Consider the following 13,227-nt stretch of genomic DNA (forward strand, 5'->3'; position numbering starts at 1 on the left):
TAGCTCGGAGACAGATTTTATTACACTGGAAGTCTTCTAAACCTCCTCCTACTGTCTTATGGTTAGAAGATTTGATGTATTTTATATACATTGAAAAAAATAAGTTTACACTATAAAAGCAGGGATCCTATAATTAATTTTGTCAAGAATACACCACATATCTTTGCTGATTTATGAGTTTTTTTCCCTCTCATTTTTTGCTATTATTTTTATTTTTATTATTATTTTTATATATACACTGCCCTCCAAAAGTTTGGAAACACCCCTGGCAAAGTGTGGTTTTGGACGATATTAGTATAAATCCTTATCATTTTTTGGTGCAAATACATTAAAGTAACTTGACATTATCACAAGACCAGCAATAATAATTTTCATTTTGATTACATATATATATATATTACATATATACATGTAAAAGTCAGACCTGATGAAACCCCTTTGCCAGCTGTGATGCCTGGTTACTGGTTTAAACTTGGCCCAGGTTTTTAAAAGATTTTTGGGTCAGCACACCTTAATAGCTTCAACAATTGATTGCCAATTAAGTTTAGAATACAATGAATTTAGGCCCAGATTATGCAGAGCTGTAATAGCTGCTAATGGTGGATATTTTGATGAATCAAAAATTTACGTTTTTTCTGTGTATAAACTGTTTATGTAATAAAATACGTTTTCGTAGTTTGTGTTGTCCCTTATCAGTGCAAAATTCTCACAAATTAAAAAGGATTCATGCCAATATTGTCCAAAACCCCACTTTTCTAGGGCGTTTCCAAACTTTCGAAGGGCAGTGTATATTTTTTATTTTCTTATTTAACAAACATCTTTGTTTTTTTGTGTTTCATTATATTTGTACGTATATTTATTTTCTTGCTTTGACAATTCATGTCGGTGCTAATGTTGTTTGTTTGTTTGTTTTTTTATAAGTGTACTTAATTATATTCTTCTCCGTGGGGGCGGCCGGGTGGGGGGTTGGGTCACTTTTTGACTGTTCATGTTTATCCTTAGTTATTGTTAAAAAAAAAAAGGAAATGTGTAAATTATTGATATTGCGGTATCCTTTGTACATTTAAAAAAAAAAAAAAAATCTAAAATATTGTTATCTAAACATTTTGTGTAAAATGCCTCGCCTCTTATTCAAGCACCTAAGTCAGTTTTTTTAAAGGAAATTAACTCCATGTATAAAGATTTATATGCCTTAATATAACGTAAATTATGTCTCTTACTGAAATATGTTGCAGAAATATGTAGTTCCTCTTCTTATCACTAGGAAAGCAGTAAAGACTTACATTGCTTTTCTTGTTGCCCTCCGACTGAAAATTACAAGTAAAAGCTGCACAACGTGCATCGTATCAGTGTTTTATTTCCGAGTTGTATATTCCAACTTGTGTTGAGGTGAAAATAACAACAGGTAGCCAGTAGTTCAACGAGTGCAACCATTTGACATCATCAAAATATGTTCTACTACAAATTTCAGTAAGAGACATAATTTACATTACATTAAGCCATACAAGCAACAGACTCTTACTAAAATGAATTACCAGATGGTTCAGATATTGTTGTGATGATAACTGGAGTATAAGTGTGTAAGAATTGTGTGATAGTTTAAGCAATTAAATGTTTTTTTTTTTTTTTTCAGATAATTGTTTGAGTTGCCAAAAAAGGCAGTAAAAAGTAACAACATAACAGTTTCTGTCTGCATCCCAGCTGAGCAACTTCACACCCCACTCCTGGTTACACCTTTTTTGTTTTTTTGACCTAAATGCTAATGAAATATTACATCACAAGGAATGAATATGTTTATTTTCGCTTCAAATAAAAATATAACCTTTGCCAATTGATTTTAGAGAAAAATATAAGAGGAAAAATAGAATCTACTCACTGCATTAGAAGATCAGTTAAATATTTATTAAATATTTGGTATATCACCACTTTCATCAGCCACTTTTAATTCACACACACTGGTATTTCTCATTGTGGGGACATTCCATAAAAGCAATGGTTTTTCCAGTGTACAAACTGTATTTTCTATCCCTTTACATTAAACCTAACCTTCACAGAACATTTTGTGCATTTTTAGATTTTCAAAACACTTGTTTCTTCACAGGGACTTAAACATTTCCTCACAAGGTCAAAATTACTGGTATTACTCTACTTGTGGGGACATTTGGTCCCTATAACACAATGAATACCAGTGCACACACACACACACAACTGTATATAACATGGAAAGGACAGTCATATAGAATTATGAGTACAGGTCAAAGGTCACCCTGAAGAATTAAAAATGGCTTTTAATGTATCTGATGTTGTGTTAACAATGCCTTTGTGTGTATATTAGTGTATTTAAATGTACTAATTCCCTGGTCACAGTTTTTTAAAATAATTGATTTATGCCATGTTAAAATTTGAATGCATTATTCACTTCTCTGGCTCAAACCACCTCACGCTCAACAAGGGACTTAGCTTACAGTGTAGCTTATTATGTTGTACAGTACTATTCACAGAAGCAAACTAAGAGAATAAATTATGAAATGGCATTTAAATTAGGACTATTAGTCTTCATAAGAGAACAGCATAGGATGTTCATGCATGTTCACTGCACACAAATTACAGGCTTCATTTAATCACTTACAGTAAGTATTTTGTTCTTAAATGAACCTTTCTTGCATTTAACAACACGTTTGTGCCACTGGAGCACAGCCGAAGAGACAGCCTGCAATCACACCCCCTCTCGCCACTGTTACACTGTGTTTGCACACACTGCGACCAAACTGTCCAGCTCTATCAGCGCCTGCTGCGTCTGCTCAGAGTAACTAACGCTTTTAGTCCTCATGAGAACAACGACACCTTCAGAGCTTCATTCATTCTTGGCCTAGTGAATATTTATTTATATATGATGCATAATGTCTTGAATACACATTCACATGCATGTTTGTGCGTGCAGTGAAAGGCCTTACTGGATGGAATCATCCAACGGTGCACATGAATCTGAAGATCATTTCAACAGCTACTTGATCTGCATCATCAGAACATATGTGACCAGGAAACCATGGCAACCATCTCAGGTGCTCTGGCAAGCTGGAAACAAGGCCAAAGGAATGTGTTTCGCAAGCCTGCATTAGTGTTAAAGGGTGTTACACCTCACATCAAAGGAAAACATGGAGAAAGATGCTCAGGTCATTTCGATGTATAGTGTTAATGAGTGCTATTTGCTGTATCATACAGCAAGATAATCAGTCAAATTTATTTGTAAAACACATTTCACAATTTCAGAGCTGCTTACAGACAGTCATACTATGTCTATAATGCTTTTAAATATATATAACAATGACACAAGTGATCCTCCAGTTTAAATTTCAGCACTTTTTTTTTTTTCATTTTTTTAATATTGGTCATTGATGTTCTGTTAAGAGATTTAAATGCTGATCGGTGAAGTCCAGTATCCATTTTGTATCTTTATAATGTACTGACACAGGTGTTCAAAAAACAAAACAAAACAAAAAAACACATTATGAATCAAAGTTCATCACAAATAAATTTTGTTGAGATAATACCTATTAAAATATAGAAGTGTAACACACAACACTGATATAATGCAATAAATATTCATTGAACAACATAAGATGTACTATTAAACTGTAATGTACCTATGTAAACGAAAAAAAAAGAAGAAAACAATTATTTAAATTAATTCTAAGTTATATTTGTAGCATTAGCCAAAAATACATTGTATGGGTCAAAATTATTTTTTCTTTTATGCCAAAAATCATTAGGAAATTAAGTAAAGATCATGTTCCATGAAGATATTTTGTAAAATTCCTACTGTAAATATATCCAAACTTTTTGATTAGTAATGTGCATTATTAAGAACTTAATTTGGACAACTTTAAAGGCGATTTTCTCAATATTTTGATTTGTTTGCACCCTCAGATTCCATATATTCACATAGTTGTATCTTAGTCAAATATTGTTTCAGATTATGTACAAATCTCAGTTTTAAAAAATGGACCCTAATGACTGGTTTTGTGGTCCAGGGTCACACACACACACACACACACACACACACACACATATATATATATATATATATATATATATATATATATATATAATATATATAAACTCCCAAATGTTTTAATAACCTAATCTAACTGAAGGCAAGACTATGAAATGAATTTAGATTTGAAGTAATTTTTATGCTTAAATGCAGAGTAGAATGAGTAACTTTACAAAATCGTATATATATGTGTGTGTGTGTGTGTGTGTGTGTGTGTGTGTGTGTACAAAGAGCAGATATCTGTATATTTGTATATTATGGGTCTGGCTTCCTGTCTCAGGCCCGGCTATTTTTGCTATTATTATTCTGCTTGACATTGCTAATTGTTGTGGCTTACCATATTATTTTAATGTATCTTAATTATTAACACACTGGTTTGTAGTGCAAACAGTTGTACCGTTTACTGCAAGTTGTTATTCTTCTGATTATGTCCCTAATAATATTTGCAGCTAATCAACCGGAAGTCTCGTCCATAGCCTTACCTCTGCGTTGAAGAATAAGCAGGATAGTTTTGTGTATTTTTGCGACTTTGGGGCCCCCTACAGTTAAATTCACTGTTGTAAATATATCGCTTTTGTAATTACAGTGGATAACATGCATTTGATGCTGCCGTAAAGCAAATAAGCCGTTGTCACAGAGTTTCGTACCCGCTCAGCATATTTACATACTCCCACAGTTTGGGGAGCGTGGGAAAGAAACAGTATATCAGAATGATTTCAAACTGATATTTCAAGGTAAAGACAGAGATACAGTAGCTTTAATGTGGTTACTCATGTGGTAAAGATTTTAGTTAAAATAGCTTATATTAAAGATTTTAAACTAGTTTTAAACAGAGAGGTGCTACTTAATAAAACGTGTATGTGAAGAGCAACAAACACGGCATTACTCTGTAGCTCCAGCTTATATTTGGGGAATCACATGCCGGATACTTTAGCATGGACATCCTGAGCATGTCTGGACAGTACCACTACCATAGCTGGCTTATTATGAGACACATCATTACAGGATAAAGTGGATTAGAGATTTAGTCATGGGTATTTGGGTTTTTTTCTTTCTCTATATGGAGGGATTTTGCAGTGGACAGAATTACACATACAAATACCTCACAAATGGACCATTTCTCTGGCGTTTAAGCGTGTATCTAATGTATAAAAACGTATATAAGCTTTTCATGTGTCAAAAGATGGTTTCCGCCTGATGCCATGTCATTAGGCCTCCTCCATCACAGCACAATTACATTAGGCAGTTCACACACCTTCCTGACAGCACGTTTCTTATGTTTCATGGTGTGTTTGGTTGCTTGGTAACAGTGGGCTTTCGCCAAGGCTCAACTTATGGCGCTCTCTTTGATTGTAGTGGATACGCAGCAGTTCCCACTCCAGTTGAGTCTCTGGCATCTTTAGTACGATGCACGACATTTAGACAGCATAAAGTCTGTAACATCCGTTGTATGTCTGGTTTGAAAGATGTTTTTTTTTTTTTTTTTTTTTTGATGCATTATGGCACACTTATTTTCATATGCATTTTTCATAACATTGGGGGTTTGAGTGGTTTTTAACTAGATTGCGGTACACAGATGGCAGCTCAAAGTGTTAGGGAATACAGTAAAACCAACCAACAGATTCAGTCTGGCAATAACACGGTAATGGAGAACAGCCAAAGAGATGGTTGGTCAGAAACCTATCACAGAACTTGACTGATTGATTGATTGATTTGCCCTGACACAAAATGCTGAATTGCTAAAATATCAGTTGACTTTTATTTCTAACGTGTTAAAGGATTAGTTCGCTTACACAACAAAAAAAATACAGATAATGTACTCACCCCCTTGTCATCCAAGATGTTCATGTCTTTCTGTCGTCAGTCAGAAATTATGTTTTTTAAGGAAAACATTTCAGGAATTATCTCCATATAGTGGACTTCTATGGTGCCCCCAAATTTAAACTTCCAAAATGCAGTTTCAAAGGGCTCTAAACGATCCCAGCCGAGGAATAAGGGTCTTATCTAGCAAAACGTTCGGTTATTTTCTAAAAAAAATAAATTACAATTTATATATTTTTAACCTTAAATGCTCATCTTGTCTACTGTAGCTCTGCGTTACCTGTTTTTTCCGGTCATGACAGTTAGGGTACGTCTAAAAACTCCCGTCTCATGTTCTCCTACAACTTTAAAATCGTCCTACATTTTTGTTTTTACCTTTTTTTTAAGGAGTGTTTGATCTTCTTGCATGTTCACTTTGTAAACTCTGGGTTGGTACTTCTAAGTTCACAGAGCTATACACTGTAAAAAAAATAAAAAACACAATTTGTTGAGTCAGCTTAAAATAATATGTTACCCTGCTGCCTTAAAATTTTAAGTTCAGTCAACTAAAATAAGTTTAGCCAACTTGAAATGTTAAGTTGTACTAAGTAACAACTTAGATATTTGACAGATGGGTAAAACCCAGCTGCCTTAAAATTTTAAGTTGATTCAACTCAAATATCTAAGTTGTCACGTAGTATAATTTAACATTTCAGGTGGAATAAACTTTTTTTGAGTTGACTGAACTTAAAATTTTAAGGCAGCCAGGTTACAAATTATTTTAAGTTGACTCAACAAATTGTTTTTTACAGTGTAGGCGAGACGTTTGAGGTTAAAAAGTGCATTGTAATTTAAAAAACAAAAACGATATTTTCTCTAGATAAGACCCTTTTTTCTTTGTCTGGGATCGTTTAGAGCCCTTTGAAGCTGCATTTTGGAGGTTCAGATTTGGTAGCACCATATCAGTCCATTACATGAAGAGAAATCCTGAAATTGGTTTCCTCAAAAAATGTAACTTCTTTACGACTGAAAGAAAGACAGGAACATCTTGGATGACAAAGGGGTGAGTACATCATCTGTAATTTTTTGTTTTGGAAGTGAGTAATCCTTTAAACATATTCATATTGCTTGTCAGTTGCAGGTGGTACTAGAGGCCATTCTCATTCTAGAGAGGATTTGATTGGACGACCATTTGGACACGCCCCTGAGTTACAAAGGTAAATGTTTGGGTTTTTTTTCTTTGACCAAACCCACTTTATTCCTGCAGAACAGAAGATAAAAAATGTCAAGCTGAACCAGTACAGAAAAAAACCCACACTGTTGAGTGACTTTCAGCACAACATGTGGAACAAATCTTACCCTTTTACTAAAACGCACTAGTTTATTTAAGACGCAGCATGCTGGTGCACTTTCAGCAGCTTAAATATTCACAGCGAAGTTCATGTAAAACCTTTTTACAGCCACATGTCTGAAATCATGCATATTTGTTTGACAAAACAGCCGTGTCATTGCAATTTCATGCCTGAACTGGGAGCATGAAAACATGCTCTCTTGCCACATTAGTGAAAGTACACCATGCACAGTTCATGCTCACATACTAACACCCACTCTTTTAAATGGACAAATGAAGTTGAGGGAAAAAATGTCTGTTCTGCTCAGCATCAGTAGCAGAGGCCGTGACACGCTGCAGTTGCCAAGAGTTAGTCTTTTCTTGGTATTACTTGGCAACCTCACATCCCTATAGAAACAGAGTCTGTCAAGGGCTCACGCTTTAGCTACTATACTCAAGAGTAAAAATACTACACTGTTTTTGCTGACATTAAGGACAAAATGACATTCCCATCATATCTTTCCCAAAAATGGTTAAACTCTGAGCGGTAGAGGCCTGTAGCTTGAGAAACCTTTAAGCTTGATAGATTTACAATGAAATTATGACATGAATAAGACATAACATAATAACATGTGTTTTTCCAGTATAACAGACAGGTATTGACATTCTTTTTAACCATGTATTATTATTATTATTATCATCATCATCATCATCATCATTAATATTTTAATTAAACAGTTTTCTTTATCAGCTTTTTTTTATGATTTTATTTTAGTTATTTTACGTGTATATACTTATCGGATCTATTTAGCACAGTCTATAAAATGTAATAATAATAATAAATAAAAAAGCAGCTTTTATGTTTTTATTTAATTTAGTATACACATATATTGGCTATATTGTATTTTATACACTTATCAGATTTATTTAGCACATGAAAATGTGTCTGTGTCTATTTAGTCTATGAAAATGTTAAAAAAATAAGTACATAAATAAAAATAAAAAAGCAGTTTTTATGTTTTTATTTATTTTAGTATAACTGTATATTGGCTAAATTTTATTTCATTTTATTTTGTATACTTAATAGATCTATTTAGCACATGAAAATGTGTCTGTGTCTATTTAGTCTATGAAAATGTAAAAATAAAAAATAAGTAAATAAATAAAAAAAATAAATAAAAATAAAAAAGCAGTTTTTATGTTTTTATTTAATTTAGTATAAGTGTATATTGGCTAAATATTATATTATTTTATTTTATCATATTCATTCAGCACAGTCTATGAATGTATAAAAAAATAAATAAATAAATAAATAATAATAATAATAATAATAATAATAATAATGGCAGCTTTTGTGTCTTTATTTAATTTAATAAAACTGTATTTTTTTTATTTTATTTTGTCACATTTATTCAGCACAGTCCATGAATGTATTAAAATTAATAATAATAATAATAATAATCATCATCATCATAATCATCATAATAATGGCAGATTTTGTCTATATTTACTTTAATCTATTAAAACTATTTTATTTTATTTTATATACTTATCAGATCTGTTTAGCACAGTGTATAAAAATGGAATAAAAATAGTAATAATAAACAAAATAAAAAGCAGCTCTTATGTTTTTATTTAATTTAATATAACTGAATTTTATTTTATTTTATTTTATTTTATACAGTCTGTGATCTGTCACTGAGTCACTGAGCCCTCTGCTTTTAAACAACAGATAACTGATACAACTTTATTGCAGCATGGTGGATTTTATCATGCATGTCCTTGCTTAGGACAACAGATGTTCAGAAAAGCATCTGTTGGAGAGACATCACTGTACGCATTCGGGAAAGGCTGTTTAATTCCTAATTCAAGCTGCCCTTGTAGGAATCACGTGAGGCAAGGATTACACACATTAGAGCCATTGCATTTTGGCACGTCTTCCACGGCAGATGAAGCCCGAAAGCAGATAGTAGGACCATGACAGCACTGTCACCAGACAGACATTCAAACATGTTTAAAGATGTCTGTCACCCAGTTTGTAACCTAATTTAATGCATTATTATTCATTCATCTTGAATTCACATGAAAATTAGGCCTCAATAATTAGTTTTCTCCAAGAGAAAATGCAATGATCTTTGATTAAAAGGTGATGAGTCAGCGATTCTGAAGGTGACAGTGATTGTAAATGAATAAGGTAAGAAGTGACACTTATCAAAAATAATTGAAAGTGGAAATCAAACTATCAAGAGAGTTATATTTAATACATTTAAAGAAACGTTTATCAGCTTCAACAGTCAAAGCCCTTCTGACATCTTCCTTGCTTCAGAAACCTGCAACTCTAAACAAACTAAGATGGTGATAAAAATAATGTCTAGATCAATAAATAATGATGTCCAACAACATAATATGACCTAAAATCTCTTCTATCCCTTTATTAGTCACCTAAAAAGTGTCACCACTAATGCAAATGCTCTATAAACTCTTAAAATTAATGTTTCAAACTACACTGTAAAAAATAAAAATCACAATTTGTTGAGTCAGCTTAAAATAATTTGTACCCTGCTGCCTTAAAATTTTAAGTTCAGTCAACTAAAATAAGTTTAGTCCTTAACATTTTAAGTTGATTCAACTCAAATATCTAAGTTGTCACTTAGTATAATTTAACATTTAAAGTTGAATAAACTTTTTTTGAGTTGACTAAACGTAAAATTTTAAGGCAGCCAGGTTACAAATTATTTTAAGTTGACTCAACAAATTGTTCTTTACAGTGTACTTGGGTTCCCAAAAGATGTTTTTTGAAAGATCCTTTTTTCTTAGTGTGAAGAACATTTTAATGCTCTAAAGAGCCTTTTTCCATTAAGAACCATACAGATGCCTTATATGTTTATGAGTTTAATCAGGCACATAAATAAATGCCATTATTGGCATCTGCGTTTCTATTATGACCTCTTTTAAATGAAAATGTTCTTTGGGAGATTATTCTATGGAATCGCTGCGAAAACTCCATTTTGGAACCTTTATTTTTAGAACTGTGGAGTAAAATCAACCCCTCAGGATGTGTGATGATGTAACTAAACTGATTTGCAGTTTCACCCATTTTCTGGTTTGAATATCAATGTTTTCAGATACTCTTGTGTATCTGAAACTTACAACAGTCTACAGACTAAATACCTGACTTTAAAAACACAGAAATGAGCTATATTAGGACTACGAATCTTCATTTCTTTTGGTTATGAGAATCAGGGATGATTGACAGCAAAAGAAACAAGCAATTAAAGTCTAATCTATATAGATACGTTACGATGGAGATTTTCTAAAAATTGCTCCATGTTTGTGGTATCTATAATCTTGATATTGTGGAATAAACCTTAGCAATTAGGAGCGATTAATCTGATGTGTAGTTAAGGCTCACATGCAGATACGTGTGGTGCCTCCGAGCAGAATGATTGTCAAACACAAGCACAGAGTGCAGTTTATAGTCTGTGTTTTCTGGTTCAAAGCATTCATTATCCTAGATAATTGCTTTCTCATGGGACAATTTTGTTTCCTTGTGGACTGAGCAGACCACAAAGGACAACTGTCTCACAAAATAAAGGTTTACAGTCTGTCTGTACATAAAGTTTTATTTTAGCTTAAAAATGAAAAGTGGGTTGTTAACTCTCTGCCTGCAGTCGGTGTCCCCTGACAATAGAAAACTTGACATTGGCAAGGACAAGACTGCAGATCAAAACGAAAATCTGGGTCCTGATGATTAATGATGTCATGATTTAATGACTGGCATGATTTAGAATTCTAGCTGTTTGATAATGTAGACCGTGAATTGTAAAATCATGTGTATTTTCTCTGCTTGACATTTTAACCACTTCAGAGACTGTTAATGGCTCTTTCCACCTGCCTTATGACTTTTTTGACTTTCTTTGTGAAAGCATAAATAAAGCTTTTTTTAGACCTATTATATTATACATAAAATTACCCTACCAGAAAAATTACAGAAAATAAAACCATGCAATGTAATAACTTTGAGATTTTTTATAGTGACAAATGGCTTTTAAAATGAACATCTGTTGATTTTTTCTTTTTTAATTGTTAACACACACACACACGCACACACACACACACACACACACAAAAAGATGACCACAGATCACAACAAATGCATTCCAACACAAAACATACATACATCTATAAATAAATAAATAAATGTTTAATAATAATAATAGATTCATCCTTTAAATAATTTTAGGTTTATATTGACTGGGGGTATGTGATAACCTATAAGCAACCTATAAGCTAAATAAATAAATAAATGTTTATTGTAATAATAATAATAATAATAATAATAATAGATTCATGCTTGCAATAATTTTAGGTTCATATTGACCAAGGGTATGTGATAACCTAATCACTAAGCTAAATAAAATAAATAAATGTTTATAATAATAATAATAAAGACTTGCAACAATTTTAGGTTCATATTGACCAAGGGTATGTGATAACTTAATCACTAAGCTAAATAAAATAAATAAATGTTTATAATAATAATAATAATAAAGACTTGCAACAATTTTAGGTTCATATTGACCGGCAGTATGTGATAACCTATAAACAACCTATAAGCAAAATAAATAAATAAATAAATTAATAAATAAATAGACATAACAAAATAAACAAGCAAGCAAATAAATAAATGTTTATTATAGTAGTAGTAATAATAAAAATAAAATACTTACACTTGCAAAAATAACCTATAAGCAAAAAAATTAAAATAAAAATGAAATAATAATATTAATAAAATACTTACATATGCAGAAAATAACCTATAAGCTACATATAAGCAATAAATAAATAAATATAATAATAATATAATAATAATACAAAGAAACAAACAAATGTTTATATTTAATAATAATAATAATAATAGACTCATATTTACCGACAGTATGTGATAACCTATAAGCAATAAAATAAAATTAGTTAATTTAAATAAATAAATAAATAAAATTACATAAAATAAAATAAACAAGCAAACAAATAAATAAATGTTTATAGTAATAATAAAAATAAAATACTTACACTTGCAAAATAACCTATAAGCAAAAAATAAATAAATAAAAATGAAATAATAATATTAATAAAATATATATAAGCAAAAAATAATAAATAATAAATATAATAATAAAACAAACAAATATTTAAATTTGTTAATAATAATAATAATAATAATAATAATAGACTCATATTTACCGACACTATGTGATAACCTATAAGCAACCTATAAGCAAAAATAAAAATAATTAATTCAAATAAATAAAATTACATCAAATAAAATAAACAAGCAAACAAATAAATAAATGTTTATAATAATAATAATAATAATAATAATAATAATAATAAAATACTTGCAACAATTTCAGGTTCATATTGACCGGCAGTATGTGATAACCTATAGAAGCAACCTAGAAGCAAAAACAAAAAGTCAAACAAACAAACAAAAGTTTAATAATAATAATAATAATAAAAAACTCATACTTGCAACAATTTTAGGTTCATATTGACTTGCGGTATATGACAACCTATAAGCAATAAATAAATAAATATAAACAAACAAATGTCTGATAAAACATGTCAATTTTAATAATGTTTGTTGGTGTTATTATTTAAATGACCAAAGCTGTAATATTTAGCTGTTTCCTACATGCAACCCTGTTTATTTTTTCTTGACAACTATAAATAACATTAAATAAATAAATATTATCATACTTTATCTATTCAATTTCAATGTGCATTACTAAATAATGACTCAAAACATAATGGTTGCACAAACATATCGAATGAACAGTAAATAAAAAGGGCAAATAAATAAATAAAAAGGTCTGACCACCTGCAGTTGCCAACCAAACAAAATAAATACTTCAAATATATTTTTTAAAGAGTTTCAGACCCCATTTGTTCCCTATTCATGTAAAGTATTACGTGAAAGAGAGCGAGCAGACAACGTGTTAAATAATGCTGATTGTAACACATCTAAAACTCTGATGATACT

This window comes from Labeo rohita, chromosome 15, assembly GCF_022985175.1.
Source record: "Labeo rohita strain BAU-BD-2019 chromosome 15, IGBB_LRoh.1.0, whole genome shotgun sequence".
Lineage (NCBI taxonomy): Eukaryota > Metazoa > Chordata > Actinopteri > Cypriniformes > Cyprinidae > Labeo > Labeo rohita.